We start from the raw sequence: 14,487 nt of genomic DNA, 5'->3' as shown, positions 1-14,487 counted from the left end.
TTTTTTTAGTCAACCCGACATTTTTCAACGCAACGTTATTCGTTAACGACTCGGAGAAGAATAATTCTGTAAAATAAAATTGACCTTTCGAGACGTACAGTAGCTGCGACGAATATTTCCACGTACCTTTTTGTACTCGTAGAAAGAAGACCGAAGAAGAAAAAGAATAAATGTGAAATCGCGTCATCTATTTCTACCCAACTAATAACGCATCTCGTATAACTCGCCCGGTAGAAATAAATCTCATACCACGCAACTTAACTCTGCGAACAAAATCGAATCCGAAGAACGCAGGTATGGAACGATGAGGCCCGATGGAGAGTTACAAGAGGTGAGCTGTAGTCAATAACGAGAGGCTCGTAAAGTTGCGCAAAGTTCGTCTGGACCATCCTTGAAGTAATTATATTCAGTCACGATCGAGTTCCGTATAATAGAGCAGTATGGACAGCGGAGGTGCGACTTTTTACGAGCTTTCGTTTCTTTTCGCGCGTTCGTAACTCGTATCGCTCAGCAACGATACCGATCGATCGTGCAAATTGAAAAGTGATAAAAAGGTGATATGTTTTTAACATTTGCCCAAGTTAAATATTTTCTGATATCAACCCCGAACGACGGATACGCGTATAATACGAGGAAAATAATACAAGGGTTGGATAACAATTGACGGAAACGTTCATCTTCTTTTCGCACTAATCGGAAAATTTCGTCGAATTTCCTTTCTTCGAGAAGAAATGCTTAAAATAATTAAGACACTAATAAGAATGTACGCGAATAAGAATTGAAACGAAATGTTCTCACGTTTGCAACGCAATCGTTGAACGCAATTGAACGAAGAGATTGATGAACACGATCCGAGCGTTGCAAAACTGCAACGCGTGAAAGGTAGAATTGTTGGAATGTTACTTGCCTTTTTTGCACGGTCGAGTAATTATACTCGTATGTCACGATAAATCCGTTTGATGCATTCGGATAATATATATAATGCGCGTACATGTACATGGTACTCCGAGCCATGGACTTTTACCATTTCCTGGACTCCTTGAATTTTTTTGTTCGCCATTATCAATTTGCATTTAAACCGCCCGTTATAATAACAAACGTCCATATCTCATCACCGAGATCTCAATGACAAATCTTTACTAAAAAAAATACCATTATTTTCAGTTTCTTCGTTTTTGAATTCTTGTTTCTGTTTTTCAATTTTCACGCAAAGCCATACATCCGTTCTTTTACCTTTTTCAACCTTGGCGCAGATTCCAAAATAAAAGTTATGGTCGATGAAAGGTGAAAACGTAAGCTAAGATCTGAAGAATTCCAGTTTTCGAATTTGGACTATTTTAGCGCTGAAATTTTTTTAAAGATCGACTTATTTTCGTAATGAGTTACATCGAACTTCTTTTCAAAGTATAAACACGTAAAATGCAATTCATCTTCAGGCTTCACCGCACAGAGTCTTCGTTTTATCAATGACTTATTATCTCTGTAGACTTACGCGACGTCAATTTTCTCGAGTCTTGTTGTTTTGTTGTTTGATCGAATGGCGTCGTCCACGTTAGCATCCGCGGACATACTCCAACAAGGTGTTACACGTGCTTGAAACGTGTCGTCGTATCCATCGATTCATCATCGATCGACAGTGTGCGATAGATCTTGATGCTGCGCGTGTTACAAAAATAAACGACCACTTTTATCTTCGATAATAGATGGCTAAGCGTATCGCTGTTTAACGATTGAACATTAACGACGAAACATATTCTTAATAAATAAATTATTACTTTCGATCCAATTATTTAATATTCGTTGTAGCGTGTTGAACGACGTAACGAAATGAAAAATCTCATATTTAAACGCATTAATGTTCCTTTAACAGGATATTTTGCTGAACGAATTTCTTTATTTGGATAACGATATCAATGTTTAATTTTATATTAAATGGAAGAAAATTAAACGGATTTGGAAGAAAATTCAACGTTATACTTTCTATCTTTTAATTTACTTATATTCAAATCGATTCAGTCGCACTCTCGTCTCTGCACGATCCAGTGTTTCATCCCTTGAAAGATTCTGCGCGAATTCGCCTTGCATTTTCACTTTACGATTTATCATCTTATAAGCTTTTTGTAAGTCCACCACCCGATTCGTTTGATTCACGCAAACTGTTCACACTTTCGCCGCAATTTAAAACACCGATAACCCGAAGCCATCGTTCTCCACGAAACTTCGAACACGAATTCGATCGTCGAGCAGAAACCTCGCGTTATACGCCTTCCGATCGATTACAGTTTACAAGCGAAAGGACACAAAGAGACGGTTTCCAGGCCGGTCGAGGAATTCCTGGCGCATTCCTGGGACACAATGTTGGACGATTACGAGTGTTGCAGCCCACCGTAAACCCTTCGAATTAACGAGGGGCTCGGCAAGAATTTCCGAAATAACAGCGTACCGTGTTCGAAGCGATCGATCATAATCCACCGCGGTTCCGGGACCCATTAATAAGCCTTTAAATTGATCGAAACGCGGGATACTTAACGGAACCATGGATATTGATCTAAATTATGAATTACGACCGATAGGGCGAAAGTGGTAAAGAGAATGGAAAGTGCGTGTTTAGCTGGCTTCCAGTGAAATTTCTAAATATTAGACTCGTCTAGGCTTTGAAAAAAGCTAGAGAAATTCCATGATATCCGTCGATCTCTCGATCAAACGATACAGTCGTTCCCAGTATAACAAGCGTAATAGATTTTAGCGGAACCATAAACGAAATAGCTAATATTCTGTCGTAAGCTTGCCCCTTGTAGGTATAATTCGCTTAGGCCTATATTTAAAGTTTTAGCGAGTAGATTGAACGGCAATTCCGTGCAATTATCGAAATCAGTATCTGCAAATTATGGGATCGTAAAATACATAGGAATTTATTCTCTGGAAACTTTTTGCGAACGCTGAATCTACCCTAATCTTAATACCTTTTTTACCCCTTCTTTCCAAATTTTTTTTCCAAATTATACTATTGTCTATTTCGCGACGTAAGATAGAGATCATACATCTTTAGTTTCACATTTTTTAAAGACGATACAAATAATTTATTTAATTTATATACAAGAAAGTGACATTATTCACGATCGATCGCGACAAAGAAAATTAGAGTCGTTACTTTACACGAGCGATCAAATTAAGATATTAAATCTACTGCTGTTTAACTTTGAAATCGCTCCAATTAATTAACAGCAAAGAATTCCTTTCAAACGTCCGGGAGGAGTTTAAAACATTTTAGGATATCTATCGATCCCTTTATTATATCGTACGATCTTAAACGTCGACTTAAACGTTTCAAACTTTCTCCAATAAAAGTACAAATTCCAAGAAGAATAATATAAATTCAGAGGTGAAATATCGGTTAAATTATCGACGCGCAACCCGTTTTGTCTACAGAGAATTAACAACGCCAACGCAGAAACGTAACAGCAATTATTTTTGCATACATTTAAATCACCCAATGAACGACGTAACTCACGACCACCCCCGGCAGCCATTGAACGCAATGTTCGTTTCTATAGAACGAATCGCAGTGGGACACGATTCGAACGAGAGGCATCGATGTCGTGGCGGGGCCTGGGCATTAAATTAAGATCCAACGGTGTAAAGTAAGCCCGAGTCGGCCCTCCTGCCGCGAAGAGTAGTAATACCATTCAGTGAGTTCGCTTCGGTAGTAGAGTTCGTGTCTTCATCGTCTATGTCAGTCGCTTGTTGAAAACCGGCGCGCGACTTTTACCGGAACAACGCTACGGATAGGTAGAGCTCGAGCAAAAGGCTTTGTCCAGCATCCGATTCTGGTAGAATTTCGTCCTTTTTTTAATCGTTTATTTTCCCATTTGGTTAATTTTAGAAAATCGAGGAAAGATACAGAACAGAAGATATCGTCGAATATTATTTTACGAAAAACTACAATACGTCACAAGAAATAAACGAAATACCTTGCTTCAACGTTTATAAACGTATTAAACAACGTTAATAAAGACAACTCGCAGGATGCATTGGCAAACCACTTTTGAACACTATCCACCACATGAAATATTATTTTCATTTCGTATTCAATAAATGGAAACAAAAAGAAACCACTCTATTTTCCTCGAAATAAACGTTGCAGGCGTCACGCGACTTTTAATCATCGTTACGTATAATAAATTTCCAAGCTGATCAAACTGGTACTCCATTTACAGCATCTCCGTGTATTTCGCGTGAATCTTAATTAATCCCATTGGCGTCGATCGCATAAATATTAATTACACCGCTCGTGAAAGTGTGATGCGTGAGTAATATCCGTTCGTATATTCCTTTGGATTAATTTCTCGTTTTCCATCGGAAGTCTGCATCGTGAAAACAGTACGGCGAAAATTTTGTCTTTCTTTTGCGCAGGTTTTGCTCGCTTATTTACTGTTTCGCGTTCGTTACGAAAGGCAACTTACGAGTAGAATAAAACCAACCTACGAACAAAAGCTCGTAGTTTTATCGAGTTCTTCAAAAATATCTCGTTTTTTTTTTTTTTTTTTTTTTTTTGAAAAATATCGCGAGTTATAAAAATAATTCGATATACGCATATTTGTATATTAACGCGAGACGCTGACAATACGTCTGTTACGTGTCTGTACGCGCCTTGTTTTATCATATGAAAGTTTGAACAAAAAACTTGCCACGATATTCTGAATTTGCAAAGGGAAAAAAAGTATGGCGACTGTTTTGTGGTCGCTCGTGGTCGCTCTCGAAACGGTAAACCCGGCCGCAAAAAAACTTTCGCGTCATCCTTCAAGAAAGCGGCGCGAATTTTCTCAGAGTCTTCGCCGATAAAGATCTTCGAAGAATATACGTGCTAATTAAACGATTACCACTCTCGAATCGGTCGGGAGTGTCTCGTGATATTTTTGATATAAATGGCACGTCGAAGCTGTTACAAGAAAGTTCTTTTGAAGCAGGTAAGAATCTTGCTTGATTATTTTCCAGGGGTAATTGCCTCCGGTAATTTAATTTGACACCGAAAGGAGGACTTTTTGGAAAGTTGTCCAAGTGTCGGAATTAATGCGAGGCTGTTGAATAAATTGAGCGTTTCTTTCGAGCAAACGCGGAGAAGGGATGCTTTTTAAAAAGATCAAAGGAATACGAGTTAACGAAGATGAAGACTTTAGAATATATTCGATCGACTTTGATCGAACTTTCGATCGAACTTTCAAGTGGATTTATCCCGAGTTGGACCCGACTGGAATTTATATCGCACGAATTCAACGATTCTCTTGTCTGCTTGTAACTCCTGTCGTTCGAATCCACTTATTCGAAGCTGTAAACGAAATTTAGAAATTTTTGTAATCGCATAAGATCGATACGCAACGCAGAAATTGAAATTTATTATAATCTAACGAATCGCTGCGTAAATACAACGATAAACACAGTGGCGTATAAAATACTTTTTGTAGTCACTGTATATCGAATTCCGTGCGTCGTCGCCAAAGGTTGTCGCGCCTGGCACAAAAACCGAGGGTATCCAGGGAATTGGAAGACGGCAGCGGGAATCTACGGCGTGTAAGGGATGGAAAGGGACGATGCTTACGGAAGGAATGGGAGGACGGGTGAAAAAAGTCTCGGCGAAGATCCAATTAAAATAACCAGTGGTCAGCGGACGTCGCCCGAAAGAAGTATAATGAGAGGAGCAAAGAAAGAAGAAGGAAAGGAAAAGGGTGAAACCTGGACGAAGGTAAGGAGAAGGATGAGGTGGAGAGACAAAGGGCGAAACGAAACGCGGTCGCGTTTCGAATAAAGGGAATCCCTTTTCCATTTGGCCGACCAGACAGAGACAGAGGGGCACAAAGCGCCATTAAAATATCTCTAAGTGCCCGGAGAAACTGCTCCCTCGGAACGTTCGGGCATGAAAGATGTCGGCCTAAGACCGCGTCCTCGCGATTCAAATTGATCAAAGAGGACGAAGAATCGAAGCCACTGTGCGCGTTTTGCCACGAGTTTCCAGCGAGTTGAGCGTTTCGGGCTACCAGCCAGCTCGATTCTTCGCCTCCCTTTTACGTCGACGCTCCGTAAGAGCTCAATTTCGGGGTGTCGAAAACGACGTGACAAAATTTCATATCCTAATAATTTTGTCGTGGAATTTTTTTGCGACCAATTTCGATACGCTTGACACGCGACACGACGGACTTTTATTTCCTCTTTATTCATTTTTCACGCGTATTTAGTTTATTACGTTTATTATGAAACCTGTATAAAGTTAAGTATACGGTTTCGTACAGGCTTCCCCTTCGATTATCTTCCAGCGTGGTTCTTTGGATGCTGGTACGGTTTTCTCGTCACTTGAATTTTCTTCAATCTCAAAATTTGCATGTACTTTACTTGCAAATGTTTCTCCGGGTATCGTTTCCTTATGAATCGTACTATTTCACTTTCACTGTTATTTTCCAAATCGCGTTTATACGTGGGCAGTATTAATTTTTCGTCTTGCCATGTTTGTTCCTTGCTCTACTAAACTACGTAGACGAATGATTTATTTCTCAAGTACGTTCGCCGAATATGGAAGAAATCGCTTTCTTGCTATAAAAGAAAATGCTCGGCGCTCGTGACAACAACGATCCGGCGCTTATCGAGCGAGGGTTAAACAATGTAAGAAGAAGAAGAAGAAGAAGAAGAAGAAGAAGAAGAAGAAGAAGAAGAAGAAGAAGCGATCCACCGTGTACGTTTCGCCACGAGCTTCGAGCGGGTTAAGAGTTCTGTGCTACCAGCGAGCCGAATTCCTCGCCTCCCTTTCACGATGACGGCCCGTAAGGTACGTTCCGGGGTGTCGTTTTTATTGGTTCGTTCGCTTGTTTGATGGTTCTTGGCGATAGTATCGCAACGCTGGAACGAGAGCTGTCTTTGAATTTTGTGCAAGCAACGAATCGTGCTCGTCGAAACGGAATGTTTTAGCACGCTTTTTAGGGTTCTTTCCCTCGCACGAGCTTTTCGTTGCTGTTAGATCGAGATTACGTTAGATTCTGGTCGCGTTTTTCTCGTTGAATGGTCTTGAGTTCGACCTGTTTTGCTTCAATGGAGCAGGGTTATCGCGTATGGTTATCTTCCGAATTTAACGCTAATGCGCGAGTGCCTATGTATTGCGCGTACTGCTGCGAAGCGAAACGTTCGTTATAATGCGGTTCGTTTAATCCGCAACTTTTATAGAACGTCTGCGAAACGGTTAGATCTCTTGATTATTACGGTATGAAGCAGAACAATTGAATTTGATTTTTATTCCGCACCTGTACGTGCGTAATATTGCGATAAACGTTAGCTGTCTGCGAGATCACCTGTTTACAGTCTACAGTAATTAAGCGTGAATTAATTACCATATGATTTTATTTAAGGCACCAGTTTAAAACTGAAAAAAACACGTTAAATTATAGTTAGAGAAAAAGTAAATTTCAAGCGAGAATCCCAATAAGAACTTAATTTACGAATAGCGGATATTGAATAACGTGTCTGGAACAGTAAATGATTTTCATTACACGCGATAAACACGATTATCGTATTACACCAAAAGGTAATACGCAAAATTAATAAATACGTTGAACCACGATGAATATCGCTAGAATATCGTGCATCGGAAGCGCACTCGTATTCCTCGTGGCTTCAAGGTAAGCGACTCTTTTGAATCGTAGTTAACCCTGGCGAGAGACTCGGCGGTTCAAAAGCGTATCGACGGCACAGCGATTAAACGCGGATCATCGCGTACGATCGGCGGCTGTTAGAAGCGTGGACACGAAGAACTTGTAGCAATTTACGATCTCGTATCTGACCGCGTCGATCGTCGCCGAACGACACACTTCCATTCACCAACGATCACGATCTATGTCTTTATTAACCGATCCACGCGCGCGCGGACTTCAACGAGGCGAAAACGCGTCGAACTCGAAACCGATTCGCCGGTTACGTTACGTTCAGGAGCTTAGAGGGCGGTCGGTTGTATGGGAGAAGACGAACGTCGCTGGTCGATAGAGTCGGCGATCGAAAAGATGCGATGGCAGAGATACCAGAGCCAGTTTGAATCGACGTGTCGGGTGGTAATAAATAGGTTTTTTCTTTGGCGGATGTGCTCGAAGAAGGATTGTCGTATTTTCGTTCTCGATCGAAATGACGAGATACGCGGATAATAATTTCAAGCCTGGAAGATGGACGATCGGGTTTAAGAATGAGTTTAAGCCGTTAAGTGGATCATTTCTCAGATAGAATTGCAACCAAAGATTTATACAGGAGACTCAATTTTAGTCAAATTCGCGTTTTCGTTTTCGATCGAGGTATCGAGAGATCGAGAGATCCAGCGTGATAATTTCGAGCGAGATGGACGAGTAAGTTTAAGAACGAGCTTAAGCTTCTGCTGGGTGAGTCGTTCCTTAGACGCGAGTAGCGTCGCAAATTTACTCGGCAGACTCGAGTTTAGCAGATTTATACTTTTGTTTCTTGATCGAGGCGTTGAGATAGTCGGCGACGTCTAAGTGGAACATCGAAAGATGCCCTGCTTCTATGAGAAATCCCTCGGATCTTGTAAATCCTAACCGAAGGAAAAAAAAGTTAGACGCATAAAAAATGGGGTAAAACGATACTTAAACGCTTCGATGGAAGATTAATGTCCAGGACGCAAAAGATGGTTATTTACGCTAAATGATATTGAAATAATAATATATAAGTAGCAGGGGGCGATGCGCGCGAACCAAGAGGTCTTAATGAGATTGAAAAGTAAATGGTGTTATTTATAAGATCGGTTACGAAACGGTGTAATTTCGCGATCAAGCTTAAAAGAGAAGCAAATATACGCCGCGTAAAAACCGTTTAACCGTGATTGCTAACGCCGATAGACGGAACATGATCGTGTATAATTAAACGACGATCGCGAACCGATTCTTAGCGAGAACGAGGTACGCGCAGATTGTACCCTTCGCCTGAAATTACTATGAAAAGAGAAGAAAATACGGAGAGTAAAGGTTGAAAAAACTGCGGGAGGGCAGGGGGTACTGTATATACAATGTAGCACAAAGAATCCAACGCGAAGCTGTATCGTCGTTGAAAATCAGCGGTTTCGTCGAAATAACAATTACCGAGAAAAATGAAACAGAGATGAAAACGAAAGCGAAGCAAAAACGGGCGAGCTGATAATTTAATCGATGGCTTTTGACGACGTTTTACGGTGAAAACCGTTCGAAGAGAACGCTCCGTTCGTGAAATTAATCGCAACCAGCGTGTCGATTTTTACAAATATTTGGAAACATGGTCGAGTTAAATATCATTATCGATGATTAATAAAGGGAGAAAAATCCCGACTATCTGAAGAGGTAAATTATATTTATGTGAAAAACTGCTCGATCATCGATGACTATAAAATTAAATTTATAGCCTATGTTGGGTAATCGAACGTGCAAAGTAGTATATCGGAGACATTAAATATTTTTAAAGCATGAAATACCATTGAATAAATTGCGAGTTATACGTTATAAAGTGCGATAACATTATGTTTCATTTACGTATTTACTTCCTTTTTACGATCTTTTTCTGTTCGACGTATTTGCTTCTTAAATATTCAAAACATTACAAAAATAAAGGAACATTCGCTACGATTATAATGAAAATCAATTTTAACGAGATCGTGCAATTTTGTTAAATTCTCGCTACGGAAATACAAAAGCAAGCATCGAATTATGTATCGATAAAATTTTCAACGAAGGTAAAATACCAAAGATAGACCGGAGATCCCTAACAAACTAAATTTCGATTTACTCTATTTGCGAACCTAAAAAGAAGATAATTCAAAGTTTCAAAGAACTGGAAACAAAATGATCCAAAGCTTGAAATATTGAGAGATAAAATAGTTCAAAGCTGAAAATACCTAAGAATAAAATAGCCCGAAGCTTCAAATTTTGAAAAGGATAATATAAATGAAATAAATAATGTAAATTTTCAACCGCTTTAAACGCGTCTCTAAATATTCGCGGTAGATTACGCGCACGCTTCAGAGTGGAACCAGTTTGAACGACGAATGAATTTATTATGCGTCAAAAGGAAAAAAGTAGCGTAATTTTTTCTTCGAAAGGAAAGGACGTCAGCTGATCGCGCAGCATCGGTGCGATGGACGGAGACAAAAGTCGCCTTAACGTATTCAAGCGGCTCTGCTCTCCGACTAGCAGTCTGCTTATCCCAATTACTATCCCCGCTGAAGAATGCTTGCGCGTCTACATAATCGCTGTAATCTTCGCGCTCGTTATAATTATCACCGTCCATTACGACAGATTCTATCGGATGGTCGGGCGACCGTCGATGAAACGCGACTGTCTAGTCGACCGCCAAATCTAATTAACTTTGTGCCAATTGTGTAGGCATTATTCTTTACATAGACGATTGTTCTGTATATTTTTTATTTCTTTGGTTTTTATTTTCAACGTTTCCGTAATTATGCTTTCCTTAAAATCCCTTAAATACCGCCGTCACCTGAGATACTACTGTGTCTGTTCTAGTCCACTGTTAATCTATGTATTTCACTTCTAATATGCAAAACATGTTTGTAAATTAAATTTCGCTGCAATCGTCTACGATTATACGATTCTCTGATAAAACTTCAACGTCTAAGAGAAACTATCGGACACATTCACGAGCAGAACGAACGAAAAGATGAAAATTTGTCGACACGAATAATCGAATGGTCACGGTTGCGTCGCACTTGCCACGCTTTCCCGAAGAGATCCTCTTGGACCGTGTTACTTCTCATCCGCTATTGGTTCCCTATCCGTTGGAACGCTATCCGTTCAAGGTTTCTATTTTCCGGCGTTCTCACCGTGTAATCCCTCTGTCGTACGAACGGACGCACACAGAGGAGCAGGTGAATGAGGGAAGCCGTTCGATAAATCTTCAGGCGCCAGGGTTGAAATTTTCGCCACCTCTCCGCTTGTCAGGACCGTTCTACAAAGATATTTTCGGTATTACCTGGCCGAAGATCAGATCCTAAAGATACCTGGCTTAACGAGCTCTTTCGTTCGTAGAAAGAACGCTTCTTCCATTTCCATGTCATCCATAAAATAATGTTAATTTGTGGCCCGATATGTGCACACCTCCGGTCGGATAATTAACGAGTCTGCCTCTATTTCTAGCCGATCAAATATTTTTTCCTTCGTATCCTAGCGAACCCGTGGTTACCGTGAATTAGGACGATTCCCAGGTGTTCGAAAGGATCTATACAGGCAATTATCGTAGCGGTATCTCGGTTAATCGGGGCTGGTATTTATCGGAAAGACATTTTCCTCGGTGACGAATTTATTTCAGTTTATTACGTCCTCTTGTGGCTGCTCAAAAAGCGGTCGACTCTACTTTTTGAAAGTTTCGAAACTTTAGCGTCGAAGCGCATGATCGATGCTTCTCTTATATAATTTCGTCAACTTCCTTTGCTTCTTGTTTCGTGGCAGATGATAAAAATAACGTTATCGTTCTGAGACAACGATATTATTAGCGAATCGACAAGTTACAAGTTACGGATCGAAAATGTATATCGCGCAAACACGTTAGTACAATTTTATGAGCGAATAGTAATCGGAAGATTCGTGATCTATAAAATTTGCTTATAGAATACCGATCCGTGATTATTAGTTTCGTTTTATCCTGTGCCAATCCTGTGCCTCGCATAACGCTCTGAAATCATTCACTCGCGTAACCCACACCGAAACAGCCTGCCATAAACATCTCAGCTACTACTTCCCATCTACTTCAACACCAAAATCATAACTCTGAAACTATCGAGCGAACGCCAGTGTTCGAGGTGACGCGTAATCTGCTCCTCTAAGCCGTCGAGGAATAAACTTGCACGGTAGATAAAACAGCCTCTTAACATCCTGTTTTGCGCTGTACCCTCTGTTAGCGCAGAATCTATCGAGGGCTACCAAAGAAAAATATCGACCACTTAATTTCGCAGACGATAGGCAACCGATAGGCGGTCTGCGCCGCTGTTATCAGAGTAATTAGTGACACCTGTACTATCTGGCTGGCGAGTCGGCGACGATAGCGAGCTGTGAAAAATATTGAAAGTTCGCCCACGAGGATCCTTTCAGCCGACGAGGATCTCTGGTTCTCCGGCGTTTCGTTTCTCTTCTGGATTTCGTTCTCTCTCTGTCTCTCTCGCTCTCGCGCTCTCTCTCTCTCTCTCTCGATATCAAAAGTCCCTGAATGGTAGCGTTTAATTACACTTAATGACACCGCTGCTAGTGGCGTGAAACTGTTGGATAAAACGCGTGTCGCGAGCTGGGAGGCGCTACCGATGATTTACGGGCCCGATAATTTCATCGTTACGCGCCGAAACAACCTTAGCTGACCGAAGCGGATCCGCGACGAGGCGTTACTTTTCGAGCGACGCAAACTCTCTCGTCTTTTGGAACGAAGTTTGGCCTGCTCGTAAGGTGGAAAGCGAAGATGGAGTTATCGAGTCCGCACAGCCCATTATCGTAAATGTCACAGGTTATCTTTTTCCGAACTGCACCCTTTCATATTTTAAAAACAATCGCTATTATCTTTTCGTACGAAACAGAGAGAAATACTCGTCTCTGTTTTTAATCCTATCTATCATACGATAAGGACTCTCGTTTTTAAATGTTTTTGCCTTGGTATTTACGCGACACGTTTTATCGTAAATGAAGTTTAACCGTACTCCGATCGCTCGTAATCGAATCCATTTTAATATAGCGACTATTAACACGGGGAATTTTGGATATAGCCTAACATACGTAGAACATAATCGCATATGAACGTATTACAGTATATTCTGTAGTATCGTGGACGAAAGGTCTAAGAGATGTCGGGTGAACCATAAACGATGTCGCGAGAAAGCCTAAGTGCCGATAGGTCCATCGTCGGCCCTTCGATCAAACAGTTACGCGGAAAAAAGGCCTACGTGATCCTGGTCACGAACGGTTGCGGGACACGTGCGTGGTGGGGCTACGAGAAAAGACAAAGGGATGCAAAGGGAGAAAGACGAATTAACGATCGGTGTGAGTTGAGAAGTCGGAGAGTGGGGTCCGCGCGAAACAGAGCGTCGGAACCGTGGTGACGAGGCTTGTAATTTAACCGTTTAGTTGTCTTAATTGTAGCACGTTATCGTATTTAGTTCGCGTTAAACAACCATCGTTTGCTGTTTAACCAACACTTGTTTAATCCATTTTAAATAAATAATATATAAAAATCCTACGATTCTATAATGTATATATAATAATAATAATATAATAATATTCCAAAGGTAACAATTTACAACATAATCCACTGCTTCTCTTCAAATAGAATTACGTTCTCGGAATAATATCACGCCCATATGAATAGATGATCCGACCGTAGAGTCATATATCGAATCATATGGAATCATAGAGAGTGAACGCGCAATTTTATCCACGTAGCAAAAGTGGAAAAAATTCCGTACGTTCCATCGTATTACGACGATAAATCCGTTAGTTTCCAAAGAACCAGCCGCGAGACGCGCAATTATTTTTTTCGATCGCAGCATCCGATACATCGTACTCTTGACCTCTCGTACGCGGCCTAGCAGCAGTTTGTTCTATTTATCCACCTCTGACCGGTTCGTTCTCGTTCTCTCGCTCTTGAGTGCCGCTCAGCTGCTCGCACGTTTTCCCGGTGCACGGCTCGCATTGTCCGGTAAAACCGTATTTTCGGCCCCTGCTACACGACTTTAACGAGCTGATCGCTATCGAGACTCACCGAGTTATTCACATGAGTCATTTCTACGGAACGGACTGGACCGTCTGTCCCTCCGCGTCTTGTTCTCGTGGAACGTTGTACGAATTAATAATCGTCGCCACGCTGCATTCCACGGCAGAATGATTAATCTTAAATTAATCGAGCGCCGTTATTTCTTCGACCTTTTTGCGTCGTATTTTACGTGGCAAAAAGTGGATCGAAGATTTAACCGAGACGAAAGAGAAGATTTTATCGGACGAGAATGAACGAGATGGATTTTTATTGGTGTAGAATAGATACGCTCATCTGGCTAATAGTTTGTTAAAATACGACGTTACAGGTACGCGGTATCGAGCGTAAAACGGTTAAGAGCGAACAAAAGTATTCAAAGTATTACGATAATCGTAAACCAAAAACGATATCGAGATAAATGTCAATCGATATCGAGTATAAGAGCGCGACGATCGGAAGATAACGGTGCAATAAACGAATCCCGATAACGTTGATCGAAACGTTTCTTTAAACGTCGTTCGAGGTACAAAGGGAAAAATCCGTATAGTCAAAGTTTCTCGCGCGCGACTCTACGTCCCCTATAAAAATGCAAATTTCGTACATGTTGTTGTTGAAGCGGCGATCAATGAGAGCCATGAATCGCGCGCTAAACGCTCGATTACATCGGGAATACACAGAAAGTCGGCCGAGTGTATAAATCCAACTGGCTCGGCCGGCGAGTACGTACGTTAAGCGTAA

The 14,487-nt window shown here is 41.0% G+C and overlaps 2 protein-coding genes across 4 annotated transcripts in view; both read left to right on the top strand.

The window, feature by feature from the left end:
• Nucleotides 1–14,487, top strand: part of LOC117232507 (protein Wnt-7b) — a 105,747-nt gene that overhangs the window by 19,847 nt on the left and 71,413 nt on the right. The window lies entirely within an intron of this gene.
• The window catches only part of LOC117232506 (ataxin-10), a 49,199-nt gene that overhangs the window by 34,224 nt on the left and 488 nt on the right, over nucleotides 1–14,487 (top strand). The window contains exon 7 of one of the 2 annotated variants that reach the window (XR_004493136.1): nucleotides 5,463–6,043. The exons of the other annotated variant lie outside the window; for it this stretch is intronic. The gene's annotated coding sequence lies outside the window, so the exon portion shown is untranslated. Of the gene's footprint in view, nucleotides 1–5,462; nucleotides 6,044–14,487 lie in introns of those variants that run through there. 2 annotated transcript variants of the gene reach the window in all.

This window comes from Bombus vosnesenskii, unplaced genomic scaffold (genome assembly GCF_011952255.1).
Source record: "Bombus vosnesenskii isolate JDL3184/JDL3185 unplaced genomic scaffold, Bvos_JDL3184-5_v1.1 scf7180000013289, whole genome shotgun sequence".
Classification (NCBI taxonomy): domain Eukaryota; kingdom Metazoa; phylum Arthropoda; class Insecta; order Hymenoptera; family Apidae; genus Bombus; species Bombus vosnesenskii.
The sequence above is the reverse complement of the archived record's forward strand: the minus strand, read 5'-3'. Positions and strand labels throughout refer to the sequence as shown.